The sequence below is a fragment of the Pseudorca crassidens genome, chromosome 7 (genome assembly GCF_039906515.1).
Source record: "Pseudorca crassidens isolate mPseCra1 chromosome 7, mPseCra1.hap1, whole genome shotgun sequence".
NCBI lineage: Eukaryota > Metazoa > Chordata > Mammalia > Artiodactyla > Delphinidae > Pseudorca > Pseudorca crassidens.
Window position 1 is genome coordinate 78594505 of NC_090302.1, and position 21138 is coordinate 78615642.

The following is a 21138-nucleotide window of genomic DNA, read 5'->3' on the forward strand; positions in this document are numbered from 1 at the left end:
CTCAGTTTGGGAATATCCATGAGGCGATCCAGCCTGTACGTGAACATTTATTGACAGGGAGCTCATCTTCTACTTAGCCACATCACAAATTCTGTTGAATTTCTTTACAGGGTACTAAAGTTGAACTCCTTGTAGATTCCTCTGTCTCTACCTACCCTCTAATAATACAGGATTCTGCATTTATACAAAGAGTCTTTCTGACTTTAGTTTCTATTTCTTCAAGTCCATCACTACCAGATTCTTCGGTTAGGGCTCAACTGACATGATTCCCTGATAGCTCACCATATACTTTTGCTAACTCAAAACTCATAAAAGAATTGTGACATACAATAACCATATCTGGAAGATGATATACAGCAAAGTACTAATAATAAAACCACCATTTTGGGAATGTACTATATGCAATACACAGCGTCAAGTGTTTTGGGTATATATGTGATACATTTTACAATTGCTTGTATCCATCATTATTTCCATTTTACAAAGGAAAACACTGAAGTCTGGTGAAGCAAGACAATCACACGATATCTAATAGTAAGTGAAAGCATTTGGATTTTTATTCAAGTGTGTCTGATTCCAAAGCTCTTGTTTTCCTCTTGACCTGAACACTGGGCTTGTGTTCTACTCTTCGGAAACCTTATGATTTCAAGATACAGACCTCAGTTGGGCTAAGGTAGAATGGCCTCTTTAAAGATCAGGATCTTTTGTTGGATGATCAGATTCCCATTCTTAGCCCTGTATCAAAAATTTGCAAAGATAAAATGTGTTACTAAGGAAATAGAGCAAGTGGGTTAGTGGCAGAACTCTAACGAATTTGATCCTTTCTCAATCTGGTCACTCTGGCATTTCTAACATTTAAGAGAATTAGTTCCTGCAGAAGCCAATAACAGAATTTTTTTGTTAAGAGATTGCCCTTACTCGAAGTGCACATTTGCTTATCTCAAAGATGTCCTGTTCAGAAGCTCAAATTCTCGGGCCTGACAAGGTCCGGGATACCCTGTGACTTCTCACCCTGAGACAGCTTGGCTGCCTCCTTCCCATTTGGGGATATTATTGCTTCTTTGCCAAGGAAGACAATGCGTCTTTCTTCCTGGCTCCAGGCAACGGTAGACACAACTTGGAAATACTAAATCTAAGCCCCTTGTGCTTCTTGTTATACCAAGGGCTCTCTCCTATCTGAGGGCTACTGCAGGGGGACACCACAAGTCAGGATCCTTCAAGCCTTTGCGAGCCTAAGGGCTCAGGGGTCTGTAACTCAAGGCTGCCTCTCCCACACTCTTGGGTTCCAACTACATTCTGGTCTCTGGGCTTCCATTACTTTGAGGATATAAACGTGAACCTCCCAGTGACCAATCTCTAAGAAATCCTCAAAGACTCCCTGAAAGAGGCAAAATACAAGTGAGGGTTTTTCTTTTTTTCTTTCAAGGGGTGTTCAAGATTGCCTCAGATGAAAGTGCTCATGGAAAGAAAAGAGATTGTCCAGTCCTCTCTCGTTTGTTGTCAGTAACTGTTTCTTACAGTACTTGGACTGTGAGAGCTGGGAAAAGAGTGTATGTATTTTCATGTGGAACAAGAGTTTCCACATGGTAATCAGGTACTCAAAGAAGATAACTCTCTACTCAATGACCCAGCTGAAACTCCCAGGGAACCTGCCTTAATTTTGAGACCCTAAGAAATATTTAAACCAAATATTCTCAAAAATAATTGCCTTGAGCAGCTATAAATTTCTATAGGCTACAAATTTCATGTTTATCCTGCATATGGAAATCCACAAGGAAGCCAGTGCCTCTACTTTTCCAGGAAAAGCCTGATCTGGGACAGGCATTCACATCAGTGTCAGGAGCCATAATCTGGGCTGAAATCGGATTTCTAGATGGGCTTAGATTTACCACCTAGGAGGGACTTACAAATTGTCCAGCAAGAGTGGGCATCTCCTCTGCTATGGGCTTAGCTCTTGGGCTTCTCTTCACTTCTGTACAACTTTCTCTTCTAGGCTTTAGCATTATTCATTCACTACCATTTAATTTCCTACGCCTGTATCATCTGAGGAGAGAGAGAACACGTCTTTTATTTTCATTTTCTCTTCCCCAGAAATGCCATTGAACAGAAGTGCTCTTTCTTTCCTCCTACCAAGACATGATGAGAGGCCAGTCCTGGTCCCCTCTGCACACTAGATCCACAAGAGACCACAAGACTCACACTGTTTCAGTGTATGTGGCCATCGTCCTCTGTTTCAGTGTGTGTTACAGCTCAGCTCCGCCCTGAGACAGAAGCCTACTTCTCCTCCAGAGGTGTCTGCTTCTTCTCTCTCCTAGAATGGCTGCTTCCTACCCTTTCCCTTTTCTCTGCTTTGTCCTCTCCACCCTCTTTCTCCTCTGATCGTTAGTCATCGTAGTGGTTTCTACTGTCCCTCTTTTTTTTTTAAAGACACTGATTCCTGGGCATCTGTACCTGAACATTACTATTTTAATTCCTCGTTAAACTGATACCTCTTCCCTTATTATCTCTTTATGTGCCTGGTGTCCCTGGAATAATGACAGTAGAAATCACTATCTCAAACCAGGACCCAGAGGACAAATGAGGAGAAGCCTCAGTTGATATACACCTAAATGAAATTCTTAGGTTAAATTTCAAGTAGGTAAACCTTAGCTTCTAGTACTATGACTGCAAAAGTGGGTGAGAGTATATTATACACTATTTATCACACAGCCTAAGTAGCAAGTTTTTCTGTTCCATTGCATCCTGTTAAGTTTGACCTTCTGCTACCTTCTCTTTTTTTGGTAGAAAATTATTCAGTATTTAACCTAGCCAGCAACTATAGTGACTTGCCCCAAGCCCTATAGCCTATGGGTAAGCAATGGTCCTGCGGAAAGACTGTTGTGAGAGCAAAGGAGGCTCCACACTTAATTCCTGAGTGACATTTTTACTGTGTTTATTGCAGCATCTTTTATGACACCCAGATTGATGTGAATAATTTACCTATCCATAGTCCCATTTGTAAATCATAGCCATACTCCCTGGTTTCCATATAATCCATACGTCTCTTTATTTGCTTTGTCAAACATTCCAGCATCCTCCTTTCCATAGCTCATTTTTAACCTATCTTCTGCTTATTAGCACTTTTGCATTCATGGTACTAATGCAAAATAGGAAGTAATTAAGATTCACCTTCAAGATGACCTTGATAAATTTCTGAAATATTTCTTCCTTAGGTAAAACTATATTATCCTTAGTAATTCACATGAAAACTCCAATATCCCAGGAAACCAGAGAAACCCAAGCTGAGAGTTTACTTGGTCCCTCAAGACACAGTAGCATCGCTGTTGGAATGATCGAGTGTGCTGAGCCCAGTGCAAAATGAGCCTCTTTGTGCTTAAGCACTTACCTTGCTTCCCATGGAAAACCACCTGCTTTTCTCCTTCTTGTACACCTCTCTCTGAATCTGAGATGGGGATGGTGACAGTGGTGCCAGCCATCTGAAGCAAGTCTTCTTGCTCTCTTTAAACTTTGGAGCTCAAAATAGCTGAGGATGTGTTGTAGGGAGAGGGAGTTTCCATCTGTACCCTTTGCTCAATGTCGTCTTTTTCCACATAGGTCTCATTTTGGGGGTGGAAGATGTGCAGCACACATGAGTAGGCGAAGTGCCCCTCAGAACACCAAGAACCACTCTTCTTGTGTATTCAATCCTGCCTCTAAGTTGTCTGTGTACTCTTTATCATTTGGACCTGCATATAGTACATTTGTAGGTAACTGCTCCCTTTAATGGTTGGACAGAGGAGAGGTACAGGTGTTACAGGAGATAAAAAGAAGAATCATCTCCACAATTACAATGTTTTTGATCAGGCTACCTCCAGCAGATACAGTATGGGCATCATCTTGTAGTCAGGTTAGCTAAGAAGAAAAAAATGGGAAATGAGTGAATCTTTATACACACACACACACAAACCACACAGATACTGAATATTTACAAACTATTAGGTACCATGCTAGAGACTTCTACATGTACACTTCAGCTTTGGTGAAAACCTGGTATTGGCGGGGAAGAGAAATGTTTCTTTCTTTTGTTCTTACCTTCTTTACTCCCAGACACCTCTGCTAGGAAACTCACCAGAGCATAGAGCCTTGTTGACCAGACACTGCTTCAGACTAGGTTGGAAATATGAGGGTTTCTCCAAGAGAGCAGCCATCGTCTGTGGAACTCTTATGTGTGCTCCATTCTGTTCCCCTCCTAACACTTTCAACTCCCATCTGACAGTTATTTTTGCCTTCAACAGTTAACCTCTGTCTTTTCTGAATCCAGCAAACACCTCTGGCTCTCAGAGCTGCACAAGCTCCCCAGATAAGTGTGTCTTTTCCCATCCTTCTTATTCTACCACCCCCCACCCCCCAGTAGAGTGATTCCTCATTTAAGACTGTTCTGACCCTTTGAGAAAATAGCCTCAAGATCTTGATATGATCTAAAACCAGAATAAAATCTATCTATCTATCTTTGTATCTACCTACTTATCTATAATTTATTTCCCATGATGCATAATTTTGGGTTTCATCATAATGGCTCCCACTCAAGAGAATTTCTATAGATATCCATGTTTGCTTCAGTCCAGTCTTTTAGAAGTTGAAGTGAAATTCCAGCCTCGCTTCAGGCAATAGCTTTCTGGGCTGAATTTTCCCCTTCTTCAGGCTTAGATAATTTCTCATCATACCTCCCACTTTCCACATCGTCCCAGGTGAGAAAGAAAATAAACCAACATAAAAGGCAGTAGCCATCATTCAGGTAGAGAGCAAATGCATGGCACAATTACCTCATGAAAATTCTGGTGGACTTGAAGCTCCTACAGAGTCATTATTTGTAGGTTCTGTTTCCTCAGGTATAGTTGATCTCCTCTGCACGGAAAATGATAAACTCAGCCTTTCTCCACTAAGTGAACTGAGTCTTCTATACTCCCTTCCTCCTCTTAGAAAGCTTATTTCAATCAGCCCAATCTCTGTCCAAGAGGGGATACCCCAAAACTCACCTCTACATCAGTAGGCGGCTTCTCTGATATCCTCAATTTCCAGATGCTTCTTCATTCAAAAGTGTCTCACTGCAGCTGGCTTTTCAATGCAGGGCACACTGATCCTGTAGGTGGTCTGTTAATGATGCTCAGATATTCGGCTGAATACAGTCCTCTTGCAAACCTCTAAGACGTCATGGGTGTACAACTTCCAATATTCCTTTACTCCAGATGACTGCTGGGGTAGGAATATTGCCCAGGGTTCTGGAGCTTTCTTTATCTTGTCAGTTACTCCCCAGAATTTTGCAGTCCCAGATTAAGTTTACCAAACCAATGGCCTCTCAACAATAATTTATTTTTCTCAAAGGAAATGCTCTCACACTCCCACTTTATATCACACCCTTAACTACATCTGTATTTGGACATGCATGAATATTTGGCTTTGGGAAAGGTTATCCTCCTGGTGAGAAATACCCTAAACCACTGTGTTTCTCCTGCATGTCACTTCAGGAAACACCTGTTCAATCACTGAGATAGCTTCCTCAGTTACCAAACTGAAATGAGTGGCATAATTTTTTCACATAAAATTATAGTAATATAAGAACATATTTTAAATTGTGCAAATATTATATAGAAAAATTAAAAGACTGTATTATTCAAATACTATCAACTTCACAATTCTATTATATATATTATTTTTTTCTTGTCCTCATCTTAAAAAGGGGGTGTTTATGTAGTTTTTAAGCAGCATGTGTGAAATTTTAGAGCCTTCATTTCTTCACTATATCATGTTTTCATATGTCATAATACATACGAAATTTGTATATGAATAATAATCTAAATTTCAATTTATTTGAATGAAAATATTTTTAATATGAAAAAGATTATAACATTTATGTTACATGTTATTTTCCCTCTCACTGTATCCTTTAGCTCAATTCTTACAAGTTAGAACATGCAATGAGAGTTTGAACATTTTAGTAATCCTTAAAATATCTTACCCACCACCCTTCCAAAGATGTACTAATTGTTTTTCCTACAATCAACAGAGTATAGGTATAACTATGCCCTTTGAGCAGTGGAGTGAGGAGAAAAGTTAATAAGGTTCCAAAGTAAGACTGATAAAAATTATTTCACAACTTCACAGTCTAAGATTCAAAAATTCTCTAAAGTATGGCAGGTGCCTATTTATTCTTCTTTGACCTGTCTACATGCCAATTCCCCTTGTTCCTTTATTTTACAAAATCAACAATTCTCAGACTCATACCTAAATGACAGTTTGGAAATACAATTCTCTGTTTTCTTCATATCCTACCTTTGATCTAAAGAAGAAAGCAAAACTTGAAAAACAATTTTTTCAAAAATAAAAATTATCTTCTCTTATGGAAACCACTGGGCAACTTTACAACTTTATTTCAGAAAATATTTGAAAATAATCAAACACATTTCTAAAAGTAAATATGTAATATTTTCCAGTATATATGTGTGTGTGTGTGTGTGTGTGTGTGTGTGTGTGTGTGTATCCCATGTTTACAGTATGTGAAGATTCAAACATATGTAGACAATGTCTGACATAATGTTACAGAGAGCCAACCTTCTTGACGTCTTACAATGAGGCACTTTCTTCTGATCTCTAGAGTAGAGGATATTGATCAGATTAAGCTTGGCTCAATAACAAAGCCACCACATCACAAGACTAAATTAATTTTAATAACCCTCTCCTCAACTTCTCAGCCTTCTAAATCTATCAGACAATCATGTTTGCATTTTAGGAATTAGAGTCTTCAAGAAAACACTGAATGAAGCTTTCAAAAGTGATGTTTCACTTAAACTTTATGAGTCACATATGCATAGGCAACACTGCTTTTGTTCCTTAAAAATTAACAGACATAGAAGATTTAGGAGAAATAGGAAGAAAAATAGAGAAGGGGAAAATAGACTTTCTCTTTTCCCAATTAAAAACAGACTGATATGAAGCAGTGGCACCAGGGAAAAGAATGAACTAAGTTATGGTATCTTTCACTTACATAATTACTGTTAATGTATTTATATAGTTGTATCTAAAATTCTCCAAGTGACACCATTTGTTCAGATAAAGCAGTATGAAGTGCTAGGGATAGATAGCTAGACAGACACATCAGTGTTGATGCTGAATGGAAGATGATGACTAGAAATATGGATAAGAACCCTTGAACTAATATTTGAAAACTGAATTTCAAAGAGGAGAGATGAGTTGAAATCTGACTGGTTATATTCAAATCTCTGCTTCTGAATATTGGTCTTGTGATTTGTACTTGGCTCACTCCTGTCTATTTATGGGAGATACAGTAAATAAGAATAAAGTACTCTTTTAAAGTTTATTTCTAAATTTTGAAATTCCTTATAATTTAGCACAGACATTGTTTTGAGGGAAACTTCAGCAAGTTAAAGACAGCAAATCTTATGATATTGCATTTTCTAGTAAGTGAACTCAAGTCACTTGTGGAACAAGGGCCATATATGTGAAAATAAAGAGAGAAGGGAAAAAATAAATGAAAGAAGGAAAGAAAAGGAGAAAAAAAGAAAATGAGGTTTCTTCTTTAGATTATTTTCATCATAGATTAAGGTAATGTGCCCAGGATTTTTAATTTCATAGAACTGTAAAAAAAATTTTTCTTCCCTCTTCTTATCGCCCACTTCTTTGCATAAAGGCTTTATAAAAAACACATTACTGTCAGTATCTTCTTCCTTTTTTTCAAATCACCAAAAATTCTTTGTAATTACCTATGTTCATCTTATGTATGATTTCTCTGGTTATCCACAAATGAGTTTACAGGCTGTATATAATTCATTGTTTCCTCACTTCATTCATATCAATTTTCTATTATTTTTGTTGCTACCACTCTCTTCCTTGTACAAAATAAGAAATAACTATATGACTTTTAAGACATTTTTATCTTAAATAAGGAAAGAAAGAAGGACTTACCAATTTGCTCTTATTGGTAAATGTAATGATTATAATTCTTCTCTTCGGTTGAAACTTACTTTTTAAATTAAAAAGAAAAAAGTAACCCAACTGCTTGGAAAAATGGTAATTTAGACTTACTAATCAGCAATAACAACTGACTGGTCAGAAATGTACCTGTGTCATTACTAGAGAAATCAAACTGTGTGTGTTGTAGTCACCCCACAGGAGTACGATAGATTCCCAAATTGGTTTAGATACTGATATTGATGATGTCACACACACACCAAGAAGACAAGAAAATATTTTCTCCCAGGTATTTCCAAATATGGTTTGAGAGAGAAGGAGGGATGACTGGTTTAGCGTGTTATGGTGATTGCGGGTACAGGGAGGTAAAGCTTCTAGGATGAGTTTGGGAGTTCTTAACTTCTCATTGGTGTCATGGGAGGGAACATTCAGTCTTTCTAATCAGATTGTCCAAATAGAAGAGGAAAGGGGAGGGGTGGAGCTTGAATGCTGTCAGCAGTCAAAAGTCAAAAATAGAATCAGAATCTTTATTACAAGTGATAAAAAAAACATACGGGGGCTTCCCTGGTGGCACAGTGGTTAAGAATCCACCTGCCAATGCAGGGGACACAGGTTCGAGCCCTGGTCTGGGAAGATCCCACATGCTGCAGAGCCACTAAGCCCATGTGCCTGCCACAACTACTGAGCCTGTGTTCTAAAGCCCACAAGCCACAACTACTGAAGCACACATGCCTAGAGCTGGTGCTCTGCAACAAGAGAAGCCACTGTGATGAGAAGCCTGTACACCACAACGAAGAGTAGACACCGCTCACTGCAACTAGAGAAAGCCCGCGTGCAGCAAAGAAGACCCAACACAGCCAAAAATAAATAAATAAACTTATTTTTTTAAAAAAAGAGTCCACATGCCACAACTAAGAAGTCCACGTGCCCCAACTACAATCCCGCATGCCACAACTAAGACCTGGTGCAGCCAAAAAAAAAAAAAAAAAACAAAAAACTAAGGAGACTTCTGGAATGCAACAAACTATAGAAACTTATGAATACATAAAGTAAATTAGCTTTGGGTTCATCAGTTGCATGTGATTGATTACATCTTGCCTCTTAAATGTTTCACAATTTTCTTTTTTTTGTATATTTAAGATATGGATGTGAAGGTGATTAAACTGCTCTGGAATCTCTACTCCATTAACTTTCAGGGCTCATTAACTCATCTGGCTGGTAGGAGAGTTATCTTTTTACTCACGTATCACCCTATGATCAATAAGAATAAAATATGCAGAGGGAAAAATTTAGCTGAAATATAAGCAATACTAAAATATAAATTATGTCTGCTTAAAAAGGGCTCCCCTTATTCTAGATAATAATTTTGTAAAGGTTAGAGGTCACATTAATCAATGGGTTAACAAATATTCGTAAATTAAAAGTTCTGGGAGAATCGGTTACAATTTGAAAGGGGAAAAAACTTAAGATTCTTAACTCATAGGAACACTGACAGTGATTTCAGATTTAACATGAATATAATACATTTTTAATGCTCTAAAGCTGAGAATATGCAGCAAACATCTACAGAAAATATGACTCTCCAGGTTAGAAATCAGCATAATGGAAGATGGACAGACTTGACAACATAAAAACATTTTTTACGCTACTAGCAGCACTGGTAATAACAATGATAAGAGTAATAACTCCTCTGAGGCAATCATAATGAAAAGAAAATAGCAAATTGGAAAAATGTGTAAAATTAACATCTTATCTAGAGAGCTTAAATGTTATAATAAGAAGACTTCAGTAGCTAATTAGACAAAGAAAAATTATAAACAGACAATTTTAAATGAAGAAAACAAAAACAGAAGATGATCTTAACATAGAAAATAGACATAAAAAGAGAGAGAGAGAGAGGGGGGAGAAAACACTGGGATAACAGTTTTTAACTACAGTAATTAGAGCATAATTATATAATACTCTATCCAGACCAGTGTAAAGCAAGATAGACACTCCCGTGTGTTGCTATTAGAAGCATGTGGGCTCCAATCAAGATGACAGAATAGAAAAATGTGGAGCTTACCTCGTCCCACAAATATATCAAAAATACACCTACATGTGGAAAAAACTCTCACAAAATGCCTACTGAACGCTGGCAGAAGACCTCAGACACCCAAAATTGCAGGAGAGATTTCCATGTAACCAGGCAGGATGAAAGAAATAAAAGTGGGGGAATCAGGACAGGACCAGTGCCCCTGGGAGAGAGCTGTGTAAGAGGAAAGGTTCCCACACCCTATGAAGCCCCTTCACCTGTAGGGAGATCAGTTGGGGCAGAAAGGAAGCTTCAGAGGCTCAGAGGAGAGCACATAGCCAGTTTATGGCAGGCAGAATAGAGAGAGACCTGCATAGATTGTCTGTGCCATAGCCCTGCTTTCCCCAGCCTGAGACGTGTGTCCACTGGTGCACACAGGAGCTGAGTGCTGAAACTTGGGCTTCAGAGGACAGATCCAGGGAGAGGACTGGGGTTGGCTGCATGAAGACAGCCTGAAGGGACTGGAGTGTGGTATGGCTGCAACCAGGGGGGCACACAGAAGCTCAGGTCCACCATGGAACTGAAGTGCCATTGTTAAAAGAGTTTGGGAAGGGAGGGGCAGGGCCCACCAAGCAGCCTCTCTCTCTAAGCACTCTCAGCCAGCGCAGCACCACCTCTATGAGCTCTGGGAGTGCGCAAGTGCCAGGGGGTTGCCCACACATGGAGGTGGGGATGAAAACTGAGCCCTTTCCCCATGGCTATGTGATCCGTGGGTTTATACCACCACTGCCAGTTTTGTAAACGCAGTGTCTGCAAGACATCTGAGTGGACTATGGGTACTCCTGTGGCTGGGACAGGTCTGGCCTTAGCAGCTGTGGATTTTGTGGGTGTGTGCACTTGGAGGTTGGGCCAGGGCCTGGGATGATTCCATAGTAATGAAAACACAACCATACAAAAATCTATGGGATGCAGCAAAAGCAATTCTTAGAGGGAAGTTCATAGTGATACAGGCATTCCTTAAAAAACATGAAAAATCTCAAATAAACAACCTAACCTACCACCTAAAAGAATTAGAAAAAGAAGAACAAACAAAACCCAAAGTCAGCAGAAGGAAGGAAATAATAAAGATCAGAGGGAATAAATAAAATAGAGATTAAAAAACAATAGAAAAAAATCAATGAAACCAATATCTTGTTCTTTGAAAGGGTAACCATATTGACAAGCCTCTGGCCAGGCCCACCAAGAAGAGAAAGGATCCAAGTAAACAAAATTAGAAATGAATAAGAAGAAATAACAAATGATACTGCAGAAATGCAAAGAAAAAAAAAAAAACCCAGGAGAATTCTATGAACAATTAGATGCCAACAAATTCGACAACTTAGAAGAAATGGACAAGTTTCTAGAAACACATAGCTCACCAAAATTGAATCAGGAAGAAACAGGTAATTTGAACAGACCAATCACTAGAAGTGCAATAGAATCTGTAATAAAGAAACTCCCTACAAACAAAAGTCCAGCACCAGATGGCTACACAGGTGAATTCTACTGAACACACAAAGGACATAAACGAATCCTTCTCAAACACTTCAAAAACCTGAAGAGGAGGGAACACTCCCAAAGACATTCTATGAAGCCAATTCTATGTACAGACCAATATCTTTGATGGATATAGATGCAAAAATTCTCAACAAAATATTAGCAAACTGAATCCAAAAACACATAAAAAAAGATCATACACCATGACCAAGTTGGATTCATCCCAGGGGAACAAGGAGAGTCAACATACACAACATACACAAATCAACCAATGTGATACACCACGTCAACAAAAGACAAAAAAACACATATTATCTTAACAAATACAGAAAAAGCATTTGATAAAATTCAACATCCATTCATGATAAAAACTCTTAGCAAAGTGGGTATAGAGGGAACATATCTCAACATAATAAAAGCCATTTATGACAAACCCACAGCCAATATAACACTCAATGGTGAAAAGCTGAAAGCCTTCCTGCTAAAATCTGGAACAAGACAAAGATGCCCACTCTCACCACTTTATTGGAACTCTTAGCCACAGCATTCAGACAAGAAAAAGAAATAAAAGGTATCCAAACTGAAGGGGTAGAGGTAAAGTTGTCATTATATGCGGATGACATGATACTATATATAGAAAACCCTAAAGACACCACACAAAAGGTACTAAAACTGATGAACAAATTCAGCAAGGTAGCAGGATGCAAGATTAAAATACAGAAATCAGTTGCATTTTTTTACACTGACAATGAAATATCAGAAAGTGAATGTAAAAAAAATCCCTTTTAAAATTGCAGCCAAAATAAATAAAAGAAAATACTTAGGAATAAACCTGACCAAGGAGGTAAAAGATTTATATGCTGAGAACTATAAAACATTAACAAAGGAAACTGAAGATGATTCAAAGAAATGGAAAGATACCCCATGCTCTTGGATTGGAAGAATTAATATTGTTAAAATGGCCATACTACCCAAAGCAAACTACAGATTTAATGTGATCCCTATCAAATTACCCAGGATGTTTTCACAGAACTAGAACAAATAATCCTAAAATTTATATGGAATCATAAAAGACACAGCATTGCCAAAGCAATCCTGAGGAAAAAGTTGGACAATCACATGTAAATTAATGAAGTTAAAACACACCCTCCCTCATGCCATACACAGAAATAAACTCAAAATGGCTTAAAGATTTAAATATAAGACATGACACCATAAAACTCCTAGGAGAGTATACAGGCAAAACATTCTCTGACATAAATCGTGCCAATGTTTTCTTAGGTCAGGCTCCCAAGGCAATAGTATAAAAACAAAAATAAACAAATGGGACCTAATCAAACTTACAAGATTTTGTACAGCAAAGGAAACTATAAACAATACAAAATGACAACCTATGGACTGGGAAAAAATATTTGCAAATAATGCAACTGACCAGGGCTTAATTTCCAAAATATATAAAGAGCTCATACAACTCAATAAAAAAAAAGGGCAGAAAACTTAAATAGCCATTTCTCCAAAGAAGACATACAAATGGCCAATAGGCACATGAAAAGATGCTCATCATCACTAATTATTAGAAAAATGCAAATCAAAACTATAATGAGGTACCACCTCACACTGATCAGAATGGCCATCATTAAAAAATCTACAAATAATATATGCTGGAGAGGGTGTGGAGAAAAGGGAACTCTCCTATACTGTTGGTGGGAATATAAATTGCTACAGCCACTATGGAAAACAGTATGGAGGTTCCTCAAAAAACTAAAAATAGAGTTACCATACAATCCAGCAATCACACTCCTGGGCATATATCTGGACAAAACTATAATTTGAAAAGATACATGCACCCCTATGTTCGCAGCAGCACTGTTTACAATAGCCAAGACATGGAATGTAAATGTCCATCAACAAATAAATGGATACAGAAGATGTGCCATATATATATATAGTGAAATATTACTCAGCAATAAAAAAGAATGAAATAATGCCATTTGTAGCAACATGGATGGACCTAGAGATTATCATACTAAGTAAGTCAGAAAGAGAAAGACAAATACCATATGAAATACATATATGTGGAATCTAAAATATGACACAAATGAACTTATTCATCAAACAGAAACAGACTCAAAAACATAGAGAACAGACTTGTGGTTGCCAAAGGGGAGGTGGGGTGGGGAAGGGATGGATTGGGAGTTTGGGATTAGTAGATGCAAACTATTATGTATAGGATGGATAAACAGCAACATATAGCACAGCGAACTATATTCAGTATCCTGTGATAAACAATAAGGGAAAAGAATATGGAAAAGAATGATTATGCATAACTGAATCACTTTGCTCTACAGCAGAAACTAACACAACACGTAAATCAACTATACTTCAATAAAAATAAATTTTTAAAAAAGAAAAAAAGATACATGAATCTCAATGTTAATAGCAGCATTGTTTACAGTTGCCAAGATATGGAAGCAACCTAAGAGTCCATCAACAGATGAATGAATAAAGAAGACATGGGGTGTGTGTGTGTGTGTGTGTGTGTGTGTGTGTGTGTGTGTGTGTGTGTGTGTGTGTGTGTGTGTATACACAACGGAATACTACTTAGCCATAAAAAAGAATGAAATTTTACCATTTGCAACAACATGGATGGACTTGGAGGGCATTATTCTAAGTGAAATAAGTCAGAGAAATACTTATATGTGGAATCTAAAAAATACAACAAACTAGTGAATATAACAAAAAAGAAGCTGACTCACAGATATAGAGAACAAACTAGTGACTACCAGTGGAGAGAGGGAAGGGGGAGGGGCAATATAGGGGTAGGCAATTAAGAGGTACAAACTATTATATAAAAAATGGCTAAGCTACAAGGATACAATGTACAAAAGAGGGAATATGGCCAATATTTTCTAATGACTATAAATGGAATATAAAACCTTTGAAAATTGTGAATTACTACAGTGTACACCTGTAAAATACAATACTGTACGTCAATTATATTTCAATTTTAAAAAGTCCCTGACTTCATGGAAAACAAACAAAAAGAAGCATGAACAGGGATACTCGGATAAGCAATTTATCAAACTATATCAGAGCCTCAAAATATACATTAATTAAGTCTCAGTAACTCAAGTTTTGGTACTTTCTTAGGGTTAAATAAAACACAAATCTAGAATAAAATAACTTTATGGACAAATATTCAAGTTATTTATAATAATATTTTATTATTGAAGAATTGCATAACATCCAGTATTGGATAATAAATACTCAAAGTTTTTTAATACCTATCATGTATCCATTGTATGTACTGTAATACATGTATTAAAATGCTCCTTTTAAATCAGGTAATAACCTGAAAATTCTTATGGTACGTTTTTTAAATGAGGCAAAGTAAACATTTGAACATTAAAGATAACCACTAGAATGCGAGCTCCACAAAGGAGGGAGGATTTTGTTTTTGCTGCTGTCATTGTAGATTACTGCTATATCCCTACCACATAAAACACAGCCTTGTGACAAAGCTGGTATTCAAGAAATATTTATTTAATTAATTACAAAGATGTTTTGTATTGCTTTGGCATATATAAATAGACCAAAATATTAACTATAATTATGAATATGTGATGAGATTATGGACATTTTTTCTCCATAAATGCATTTCAAGAATTTTTAAAACTGACATGCAAATATAAAATCACTTTCGAAAATACTGATGTTTTATTATAATATCAATATATATTTTGTTATAAAAAATACAATAAAATTCCTACCACATAATTCCAATTATTGTTATTACGATAAGGCATTATTTTTAAATCTCATTCATGGGCATACATAATCAAGTATTAAACATAGATCATGCCATTTTTACCTTTTAGAATAGTTATTACTCTTTAGATAGCACCTGTCCTAGTGTCTGCATTGTATTCATAACCATCATTGTTAATGGATGTTGAATAGTTCTTTGAATGAATTGTTATTGCTTAACTCATCTTCACTGTTGAGTGTGATGGTTAAGTTTATGTGTCAGTTTGACTGAACCATGCAGTGCCCAGATACTTGGTCAAATATTATTCTGGGTGTTTCTGTGAGTGTGTTTTTGGATGAGATTAACATTTAAATTGGTAGGCTGGGTAAAGCAGATCACCTCTCCAATGTAGGTAGGCCTCACCCAATCAGCTGAAAGTCTGAATAGAACAAAAAGGCTGACCTTCCCTAGAATAAGCAAATTTCCAGCCTGACTGCCTTTAAACTGGGACATTGGCTCCTCCTGGGTCTCACACCTGCTGGCCTCTGGACCAGAACTACACCATCAGCTCTCCAAGTTCTCAGGCTTGAATCCCCAACACACACACACACACTCTCTCTCTCTCTCTCTCTTTGAAGATTTATTTATACCCAGCAAAAACATCATTCATGGTGATGGAGAACTAAAGATATTCTCAGACTAAGGTAGTAAAATGGAGATGCTATCACCATCATGCCTACCTAAAAGAAAGGCTAAAAGTTCTTTAAACAGAGAGGAAACAATAAAAGAAGTAAACTTGGGACATTAGGAAAAACGTAACTTGGTAAACATAATACGAATAAATAGAAGAGGCACGCGTCTGCCTCTTGAGTTTTTTAAATTGGTTTGCTGGTTGAAATTAAAAGTATAATGCCGTCTGATGTGATTTTAAATGTATGTAGAGAGAAAATTTAAGACAATTATATTGTAAACGGGGAACATAAAGAGAAGTAAGATTTCTACTCTTCACTTAAACTGGTTAAGTGACAACCCTAGTAGACTGTGATAAGCTATGTATATGTATAATATAATACCTAAAGAAATCAATAAAAATGCTATACATAGTGATATGCTCAAAAACACTATAGAGGGCTTCCCTGGTGGCGCAGTCGTTGAGAGTCTGCCTGCCGATGCAGGGTACATGGATTCGTGCCCCGGTCTGGGAAGATCCCACATGCCGCGGAGCGGCTGGGCCCGTGAGCCATGGCCGCTGGGCCTGCGCGTCCGGAGCCTGTGCTCCACAACGGGAGAGGCCACAACAGTGAGAGGCCCATGTACCGCAAAAAAAAAAAAAAAAAAAAAACACCCAAAAAACAAAAACACTACAGATAAATCAAATAGAGTTCTAAATTTGTTCCAGAAACCTACAGGAAAGCAGAAGGAAGAAAAACTGGGAAGTGAAAAACAGAGAAAACAAAACAAAAAGTAAAATGGCATGCTTAAGCCATAAAGTATCAATAATTATATCAAATATAAATTTTCTAGATACAGCAAAAAAAAAGAGATTAGCAGAGTGGATTACAACACATGACCCAATTATATGCTGTCTATCATAAACTCACTTCAAATATAACAATATAAGCAGGCTGAAAATAAAAAATAGAAAAAACATACCATGCAAATATTAATCAAAACAGTCAAAGGCGTGTCTATAGACAAATATGATTTAAAAGCAAAGAATATTACCAGAGACACAGCGGGACATCATATAATGACTGAAAAGGGACAATCCACCAATAAGACATAGACTCCTAAGCATGCATATATCAAGTAATACTATGTCAAACTCTATGAAACAGAACGAAAAGAACAAAAAAGAACTATAGATAAATTCCCAAATCTAGCTGGAGAATTCAACACACTTCTCTTAACAACTGATGTAACAACTAGAGAGTAAATCTGCAAGGATATATCAATATTACAGAAGAAAAAAACCACCATCAAGCAACAGATCAACTGACATTTAAGGAATGCTTCACACAACAGAACACATGCATTCTTTCAAGTGCCCATGGTATATATATAAAGATATACCATATGATGGGACATAAAACATACCTCAGCAAGTTTAAAATAATTGAAAGTATATAGATTATGTTATTTTACCACAACAGAATCAAACTAGAAATCACTGAAAGACAACAACGTAATCTCCAAACACTTGGAAACTAAAAAACACACTTCTAAATAATCCAGGTGTCAAAGAGGAAGTCTCAGGAAAATAAAAATTCTACTGAACTGAATGAAAATGAATATAAAACATATCAAAATTTGTGAGACATAACTGTAGTAGTGCCGAGAGTAACATTTTTATGTAATTACAGACATGTTACCAAAGAGCGAACAACTTATATTAAATCTTAGCTCCCACGTCAAAAACAAAGAGTAAAATAAAACCAAAGCAAAAAGAAAATAAGTATTAAACATAAGGATGGAAAGCAATAAAATTGAAAATAACAGCAATAAATAAAAATCAATAAAACAAAGACCTGGTACTTTGAAGAGATCAGTAAAATCAATAAACCTCTAGCAAGAATGACAAATAGAAAAGATAGAAAATTCAAATTACTAATATCAGAAATTAAGTAGAGGGTATCACTACAGACCCTGAAGATACCAAAAGGATGATCAGGAAATGCTACAAACCACCTCTATACACATACATATTACAACCTAGATGAAATGAGCCACTTCCTCAAAAACACAGGCTATCACAACTCACCTGATATAAAACAGATAATTTGAATAGCTCTATAACTATCAAAGACATTTAATTTACAATTATCCAAAGAAATCTCACCCCAAATAAATCTCCAATTCCAAAGTTCTCACTGGAGAATTCTACCAAACGCTTAAGAAATAATGAACAGTAATACACTATAAGATCCTTTGACAGAGACTTCAATTATTCTTTTTTACTCCACAATACTTAGCACAGTGTCTGGTATGATATATACAATATTTATAAATAAACTAATAAATGAAACACAATACTATACATATTGAAAATTTTTGTCTACTTAATTTCTATGTTAATTTGTCTTTAGTTATGCATATTTCTTACTGTTGAAAAATATTTCAAAAACTTTTCCCTGCTTTTTGATAGCTCCATTGTCTTTGTTTTCTTTCAAAAAAAATAAAAGAAAGAATGAATCAACTGTACCAATACTTATTAAATAGCCATACTTTGTCCTTGATTTAGAATATTCTTTTGCTTCAATTAATATTTTTCAATACTATTTGATTTAACATGCTTTAACATGAGGCACAGGAGATGCAAGATTATTAAGACAGGGTCCTCCTTTCCCTTTTTCAAAGTCTTAAAATGTAATATAAGAAAGAACTGAATATAACATTAGGTTTCAGAGACAGAAATTTCACTTTCAGACAGATTAATTTTCATCCATATGGAAATTCTCTTCAGAATTAGGAACTATATCAGTTATCTATTGCTGCTATAACAAATTACCACAAACTTATTGTCTTAAAACCCTGTATTTCTTATCTTATAGTTTTGGACATCAAAATCCAAAATCAGCCTTACTGAGCTAAAGTCAAGGTCTTGGCAAGGATTGGCTCCTTCTGGAGAGTGAGAAGAGAATCTGTTTCTGTAACTTTTTCAGCTTCTAGAAGTCATCTGGAGCATTCCTTGGCTCATGGTCCCTGCTTTTTGCTTCTGTTATCACGTCTCCTACTATTACTCACTCTGATCCTTCTGCCTCCCTCTTATGAGAACCCTTGTGATTACAACGGGCCCACCTATATAATCCAGGATATTCTTCCCACCTCAAGATCCTTAACCTAATCACATCTGCAAAGTCCCTTTTGCCCTATCAAGTAACATATTCACAGATTCTGAGAATTAGGACATGGACATCTCTGGAGCCATTATTCAGCCTATTACAGCTATGGGATATTGTGTTTGGGGACAGGTAGGGTTTGAGATAAAGATTTGAGAGTTATTAACTTGGTCTGAGAGTTAATATTCTACATGCAAATAAAATCTTCAGAATAAAATACTAAAGAAAACAGAAGGAGGAAAGGGCATTGGGAAGACTACAGTTAGTAGAAAAAAGATGAGGAGCTGGCATTAAGGAAAGTGGAGCCTGAAGCCTGATGCTATTCAGGTGAGTTTTGTGAAATGATTTGATCAACTTTGCCAGGCAATGAGAGATTAAGGAGAGAGAGCTGGTTAAATCTTACTGAATTTAGCCTAAGAAGCTCTGTTTCAAAGCATTGTTGCAGGGATGGGAATCAGACTGATGAACAAGTTATAAAGTGGAGAGTGTGAATTCTGACATGATCTTGAATTATAGTGAATGACAGCTCTTTTAGTTGTTAGTTGTGTAATTAACGATAACTGCTCTGAATCTCACATTTATCACATTTAAAATAGAAATAATGATACCATTCTTGCAGGATTGTTGTGGGAATTAAAAGTGATAATAATTATGAAAGTGTTTAGTACATCGCCATCAAGTAGAGGCTTGCCACTAGAAAGATTGCCATTATAGATTTAAAACAAGAAAAGATTCAGTTTTATTCTCTGACATAGAAAAATTACAAATGGCAGGTTCAAAGACAGGAATGTTTTAGCAAACATGGAAACCATTAACAGAGGGAATGACACAGGAGAGTATATTATTAAAATAAATTCAGCAGAAAATCTGGTTTGGGCTTGTGGTAGATATCATTGAAGCCATGCATTTTGTATAGAGAGGTCAAGACCTTGAGTATGGCTAAGATTACTACTGGGAGAACTTATCAGAAGTCCTAGTAAAACATTCTCCTGCTTCTAGAGGAACTGAACGATGGACTGTTGACTTATGTGATTTTTAATTGAAGAAAATATCTTAGGATAGAATTGTTTAACTTCCTGGTACTGACTATGAATATTAAGATTTATGAAAATAAGAATTAAAGGAACATTAAGTTTGAGGGTCCATGTGGATCATCAGTAGAGATGACAATGTGTACTGGATGTAAAAGGAAAGAAGGAAGCATGTAAATCATAGAAGGGTCATACTTATTAAAGATCTATTCTGTACTAAGCACTCTGCTAGTTTTAGGAATATACCATTTAATCCTCAAAACAAATCTTTGAATTAGACATTATTACTCCCATTTATTGCGCACACAGTTAAGAGGCTAAAACATATATCCAAAGCCACAAGGCTAAATGACAGAACCAAAATTTATATGGTTTGCACAAATTCCACGTTTCCACTCACATCCTCAATCAAGTGCTAAAACCACGTAGAAAATTGGAACTGTAAACAAAGGAGAATTTTCTTTGATCTAGGACCTGGGGATTTCATAAACAATTGTAGATAGACTAGAAGTGAAAATGTGGGTTTGCATTACTTAAAATCAGAAGGTATCTCAGTTATCCAAAAGATACTTGGCCTTTGTAATGATGATTATTTTTAATTGCTTGAATTATAGTTATTTAACTTGTTTTCTAATACTCAAGAACATTTCCTTGTTGGGAGACAAAGATCCCTCACAGCCTGTGCTGGGTTTGTCGGCTCGTGAGGGAATATCTTTCCCTGTTCCAGACTTGGTTTATACTACTTTGTTCTGCGTAAGCATGTGCATCTATGACCCTCAGGCATGACCCCGCCTTTCTGTATTTCAGATCTTATGGGGGAGTATACTTCTACGGCAGCTCCAGGGGAGGTGTGTGCAACTCCAAGACCCCAGTTGGCTGCAGAGCAGAAATCTGGCCATGGATGGGGGGCCAAGGGATGCAAATGGCTGAATCCTGTGCACTCTTTCTCTCCTCTTGCTGTAAATAAATGCTGTACCACTTGCGCCCAGTATGCATGTTTTCTAT

General features: G+C 36.7%; 1 long non-coding RNA gene across 1 annotated transcript; it reads right to left on the reverse strand.

The window, feature by feature from the left end:
- Positions 1-248: 248 nt before the first annotated feature.
- On the reverse strand, positions 249-4877 carry LOC137227092 (uncharacterized). The gene is made up of 3 exons (XR_010944690.1): positions 4803-4877; positions 3386-3891; positions 249-735 (listed from the first exon to the last, which is right to left on the reverse strand). It is a non-coding gene; the product is annotated as an uncharacterized lncRNA (long non-coding RNA).
- Positions 4878-21138: the final 16261 nt, after the last annotated feature.